The sequence below is a fragment of the Rhynchophorus ferrugineus genome, unplaced genomic scaffold (genome assembly GCF_030347505.1).
Source record: "Rhynchophorus ferrugineus isolate W39M unplaced genomic scaffold, kcgeb_rfMv2 rfM575, whole genome shotgun sequence".
NCBI lineage: Eukaryota > Metazoa > Arthropoda > Insecta > Coleoptera > Curculionidae > Rhynchophorus > Rhynchophorus ferrugineus.
The window spans coordinates 43,313-49,767 of NW_027473152.1; the positions used below are offsets into that span (position 1 = coordinate 43,313).

The 6,455-nt window shown below is 47.6% G+C and overlaps 2 non-coding genes across 2 annotated transcripts; both read left to right on the forward strand.

The window, feature by feature from the left end:
* The first annotated feature begins 2,075 nt into the window (after positions 1-2,075).
* On the forward strand, positions 2,076-4,063 carry LOC143206184 (small subunit ribosomal RNA). The gene has a single exon (XR_013008181.1). It is a non-coding gene; the product is annotated as a small subunit ribosomal RNA (ribosomal RNA).
* Positions 4,064-4,771: 708 nt separating this feature from the next.
* Positions 4,772-4,928, forward strand: LOC143206182 (5.8S ribosomal RNA). The gene has a single exon (XR_013008179.1). It is a non-coding gene; the product is annotated as a 5.8S ribosomal RNA (ribosomal RNA).
* The last annotated feature ends 1,527 nt before the right edge of the window (positions 4,929-6,455 follow it).

Sequence of the window (6,455 nt, forward strand, 5' to 3'; positions counted from 1 at the left end):
GAATATGTTCCGAAGAGTATTTCGCCAATGGAGATCGGGTTCGTGTTCTAGTGGAATCCAGACCAGCCAGACGACTGTTATCTTGAGTTCCCCGTACATGAGTGGGGGGAGGAATTGGTCTTTTGGGTTTGGTTGTTTTTGGAGTAGGTCGGCACTTGCATCCCGAGTAATTTGCGGTGTATGGTTCTCAACAGTTGGTGCATTTCGGCGGGGAATTTCTGTCTTTGGGACTTGACGTAGGCCGGAGTGGCTTTACAGTTGGCCGATGAATGACCGTAGAATTGGCAGTTAAAACGTTGAACGCGCCTGCCGTTGCCGCGCTGGGCTTGGACTTTTACCACCTGATTCATTAGGCGGTCGACCGCGAAGATACGGCGTTCCTCTCGAGGAACCGACCAACATGGATTGGATTGAAACCGAGCTTCATGAGCGCGGTTCGGACTTCGAGTTACCATTACGTCGAGAGAGAAATATAATATATTAGCTGACCCCGCAGACACTCCGTACCCTGTACTCAATGGATAAATAAAGGATTCATTCTATCAAATTCTTCGTTCAAATCACTTTCGAATCATCCTTAGGAACATTCTGATATCGGAAAACCTTATCCGTAGTCGATAAACGATATCTAACGGATGAATTATAGAAAATGGCCAATAAGCGGCAAATATCCGATCGTAAGGGTGCACCATCGTTTCGGCGAATCATTCTTTTGGAATCTTACGTTCTACAAGCAAAACATTTATTCATAGGTATATACCGATAATAACGAACGGGCCGACGTAACAACCTAAAATGTCCTGAAATACGTGAGAACAGTTTTACTCCGATCGCCGTATCGATATGTGACAGTATCCATCCTATGAAGGATCTTTACATTCTACTAGCATAATTTTATGGATCGGAATTTTCCGACTTTTAAAGAACGTGATCGGCAGTCTAGAAACGGCCTGAGGACGTATTAACACGAGAGGTTAAAATTATTGCTTTAGAAGTTCACGTTGTCTAAAGCTAAAGTTTATTCATCGGAACATTCCGATAATAACGAGAACGGGCAGACGTAAAAACGAAAAATTTGCGCAACGTCCGTATAAACGATCTGTTCTAAAACACCCATACATTTCCGATAGCTGGCGAGAGACCCGCGCTTAAATCGTGTGCGCTTCTACGTGGGGCGATACGAGAGACGGATACGACGGGTCGGGTCGACCGGCGCTGTGACACTTTTACCGAGTGGCTTTTGATCAGCGAAGGTGGTATTACATATTATATGTTAATATATAAGATCCGAACCGTATTTTTTTATTTATCTAAATAAAAAGCGTATTTCGTCGTGTTATTATATATTCGTAACGCTCTCGCGATTTTGTATCGTCGTTTCGTTGTTCTTCCTGGTCGGTTTTTTTCGATATATCGGGAAGCGTACGACGACGACGACGGTATCACTGCGAGATCGCGAATTCGGCGGGAACATTCGGCTTCGTTAGAAGAAGATGATCCACGATTCATATGCGATTGGAATTATTATTTTTATGGACGTATCGGTTTTTCATCGGAACGTTCATAAAACAGCAACACATTTTGCGATAGCTCTCTGCTCTCCGAGCGAGAATAAAATAAAAAATCACGAAACGTTTCTCGTACGAGGTTTCCTTGTCGCTTTATATATTTCTATCTAGCGAAGGGTTCGGAGAGAATGTTTTTCGAGGTCTTATAAACGCCGAACGATATTTTGCGGCATCCAATTTTCGACGTAGTCGACGATCGTCGTCGATAATCGAGATAATTGGGTGCCTAGTCGATCGGTTGTGTATAAAAAAAACAAAAGATGTGTCTAAGATGATGATATCGTTTTGTTTTATTAGACAACTAATATTAAAATGTAAGAGCGTGGCGCCTCGGACCGGTTTTTCCGTCGTCTAGGCGCGCTATCATGCACCTCCTTTTTATTAGTCGTCGATATATATTATATATCGTCGTCTTACGCACACGTTTCTTTATAAGTCAAACTTATAAAATAAACTGTGTCTGTATTTGTTTTATCTGCTTCGTGTCGATAAAATAATAAGAACAGTTCCCTGGTTGATCCTGCCAGTAGTCATATGCTTGTCTCAAAGATTAAGCCATGCATGTCTCAGTACATACCGAATTAAGGTGAAACCGCGAAAGGCTCATTAAATCAGTTATGGTTCCTTAGATCGTACCCACAATTACTTGGATAACTGTGGTAATTCTAGAGCTAATACATGCAAACAGAGCTCCGACCAGAGATGGAAGGAGTGCTTTTATTAGATCAAAACCAATCGGTTTCGGGTTCGCGCTCGTCATCGTACAACTTGGTGACTCTGAATAACTTTAAGCTGATCGCACGGTCTCGCACCGGCGACACATCTTTCAAATGTCTGCCTTATCAACTGTCGATGGTAGGTTCTGCGCCTACCATGGTCGTAACGGGTAACGGGGAATCAGGGTTCGATTCCGGAGAGGGAGCCTGAGAAACGGCTACCACATCCAAGGAAGGCAGCAGGCGCGCAAATTACCCACTCCCGGCACGGGGAGGTAGTGACGAAAAATAACGATACGGGACTCATCCGAGGCCCCGTAATCGGAATGAGTACACTCTAAACCCTTTAACGAGGATCAATTGGAGGGCCAGTCTGGTGCCAGCAGCCGCGGTAATTCCAGCTCCAATAGCGTATATTAAAGTTGTTGCGGTTAAAAAGCTCGTAGTCGAATTTGTGTCTCGCGCCGCCGGTTCATCGTTCGCGGTGTTAACTGGCGTGTTTTTCGCGAGACGTCCTGCCGGTGGGCTTAGTCGTGTCGCGTCGCCGTCGCGCGTGCGTTTCGGCGTGCGTGTTGTGCGCGTCGTGGTTACGACGGCCCAACTCAATCCTGCCGCGGTGCTCTTTACTGAGTGTCGAGGTGGGCCGGCACGTTTACTTTGAACAAATTAGAGTGCTCAAAGCAGGCTAAAATTTCGCCTGAATACTGTATGCATGGAATAATGGAATAGGACCTCGGTTCTATTTTGTTGGTTTTCGGAACCCCGAGGTAATGATTAATAGGAACGGATGGGGCATTCGTATTGCGACGTTAGAGGTGAAATTCTTGGATCGTCGCAAGACGAACAGAAGCGAAAGCATTTGCCAAAAACGCTTTCATTGATCAAGAACGAAAGTTAGAGGTTCGAAGGCGATCAGATACCGCCCTAGTTCTAACCTTAAACGATGCCAGCTAGCGATCCGTCGACGTTCCCTAATATGACTCGACGGGCAGCTTCCGGGAAACCAAAGCTTTTGGGTTCCGGGGGAAGTATGGTTGCAAAGCTGAAACTTAAAGGAATTGACGGAAGGGCACCACCAGGAGTGGAGCCTGCGGCTTAATTTGACTCAACACGGGAAACCTCACCAGGCCCGGACACCGGAAGGATTGACAGATTGAGAGCTCTTTCTTGATTCGGTGGGTGGTGGTGCATGGCCGTTCTTAGTTGGTGGAGCGATTTGTCTGGTTAATTCCGATAACGAACGAGACTCTAGCCTGCTAACTAGGCGCTTTTTGACATCCTAAAGGCCCGCCGGCCGCGTTGCTTTCGGGTTTCGCGGTTCGTGCGCGGTTTTTACTGTCGGCGTACAAACTATTCTTCTTAGAGGGACAGGCGGCTTCTAGCCGCACGAGATTGAGCAATAACAGGTCTGTGATGCCCTTAGATGTTCTGGGCCGCACGCGCGCTACACTGAAGGAATCAGCGTGTCTTCCCTGGCCGAGCGGCCCGGGTAACCCGCTGAACCTCCTTCGTGCTAGGGATTGGGGCTTGCAATTGTTCCCCATGAACGAGGAATTCCCAGTAAGCGCGAGTCATAAGCTCGCGTTGATTACGTCCCTGCCCTTTGTACACACCGCCCGTCGCTACTACCGATTGAATGATTTAGTGAGGTCTTCGGATCGACACGCGATGGCGTTTCGGCGTCGTCGATGTGTAGGAAAAGATGACCAAACTTGATCATTTAGAGGAAGTAAAAGTCGTAACAAGGTTTCCGTAGGTGAACCTGCGGAAGGATCATTACAGTGTGTTGTTATGCCTATATATATATAATAGGTAAACGTACAAGTCTGTAAAAATCATTGTCGAACGTTAAAGAGCCATCTACGAAGTTCGAAGTTCCGATCGAATTTCGACGTCGTCAACGTAGCTGTTTTCGGGTACCTATAATATATGGTTTTAAAAGATGTACGCCCGAAAGCGGAGATATATACGATGAAGATGTTGTTATATAGGACGACGAGTAATAATCGTCGGCCTACGACGGATTTCGTTATAAATGGACAAATCGAGCGCAAAATAAAACGATTTTGCCAATTATATTTCTAATCGACGTTTCGATCCTCATATCGACGAACATATACGATGATCGGTAATGTGATTAGTTTACGAAAATCTTATCACCCTTCGTTTGTTTCATTCCAAAAGGGTGAGATTTAGTTTACGAAAATATTGCCAAACTATGATCAGCGTATGCTCTTTTGTTGTCGTACGGAGGTGAGACGACGAAAATTTACAACGAACGTCACCATTTCGAGTAGTCTGTCTCCGCTCCTCTCGTTGTGTGTAGTGGAGAAGACGAAAATAAACCGTAAGAGCGTTTTAAAGTCGACGGCGGCTGCGAAAGGGGCGCAAGCGCTGTCTATGACGTGAGCGCGCGTCGTCGTCGTCGTCGTCGTCTTATAATAGAAACGTTTCGATATGCGTTTAAAACCTAACTTAAAAAAAGATTACCCTAAACGGTGGATCACTTGGCTCGTGGGTCGATGAAGAACGCAGCTAATTGCGCGTCAACTTGTGAACTGCAGGACACATGAACATCGACATTTCGAACGCACATTGGCGGTCCTGGGATCTCATACCCGGGACCACTCCTGGCTGAGGGTCGTATCTCATTTCAAGACTGCTCGGATTTTCTTTGATCTTCGCGATCGACGAGAAATGTCTGAGCGTGCTGAGCGTATAAGCGCGATTCGATCGCGACGTTCTAAAACGTGACAGCGGACCCGTACGTGTGACCTAACTCTCTCGTACGGGTCGTACGAATATGAAAGGGATGAGACGTGTTTAAAACGGTCGTTCGCACGTTTTTGTGATAAACGTAGCGCGCACCATTAATACGATCGTCGTATCCGATAAAATTAGTTTTTAATCGACGTCGGATCGTAGGTGCGTTGTCTCTCGAATACGAGGGAGAAAACACCGTTTTTCGACGGCGCGTCTTTTCCATTCTAAACTTTTATATTTCGTATTGGCTCCTAATCTTCATTATTATGATGATTACGAGCGCCACGCATATTAAACTAGCGACCTCAGAGCAGGTGAGACTACCCGCTGAATTTAAGCATATTACTAAGCGGAGGAAAAGAAACTAACTAGGATTCCCTTAGTAGCTGCGAGCGAACAGGGATTAGCCCAGCACCGAATCCCGCGACCGACATCGGGCGCCGGGAAATGTGGTGTTCGGGAGGGTCCATTATCTCGACGTTACGTCGCGCGTCCAAGTCCATCTTGAACGGGGCAACAGCCCATAGAGGGTGCCAGGCCCGTAGCGACCGTGACTGACGGCGAGAGGATCTCTCCTTAGAGTCGGGTTGCTTGAGAGTGCAGCCCTAAGCGGGTGGTAAACTCCATCTAAGGCTAAATATAACCACGAGACCGATAGCGAACAAGTACCGTGAGGGAAAGTTGAAAAGCACTTTGAAGAGAGAGTTCAAGAGTACGTGAAACCGTTTAGGGGTAAACCTGAGAAACCCGAAAGGTCGAAGGGAGAAATTCATTCGCGGCTCGTAGTAGGCGGCGTGCGATCGCGTGACACGTGACGTTTCGGCGTTGCGCGCGCCTTTCGTACGTCGATCCGGCGACGAACGCGTGCACTTTTCTCCTTGTAGGACGTCGCGATCCGTTGGGCGTCGGCTTAAGGCTCGAGGTGGAGACCGTAGACTGCGGTTCGCGCCGTTTTCGTTTACGGACCCTCGTGTTCGCGGTCGACTCGCTCGACGGTATACCGAATGGTTTAAGGCCGCTACTCGTTAGCGTTCGGCTCGTCGCAAGCGCGTCAGATGCACGTCGGTAATCGGACCCGGTGCCGTTTCCGACCTCTGATGACTGTTGGCGACGAGGTTCTCGAACAGACCTAGACCGATCGGCGACGCTATAGCTTTGGGTACTTTCAGGACCCGTCTTGAAACACGGACCAAGGAGTCTAGCATGTGCGCGAGTCATTGGGAATCACTAAACCTAAAGGCGTAATGAAAGTGAAAGTTCGTCTCGCACGAACTCAGGGAAGATGGGCGGTTTACCCTTAAAAGTGGCCGCTTCGCATTCCCCGGGGCGTCTCGTTCTCATCGCGAGAAGAGGCGCACCAAGAGCGTACACGCTGGGACCCGAAAGATGGTGAACTATGCCTGGTCAG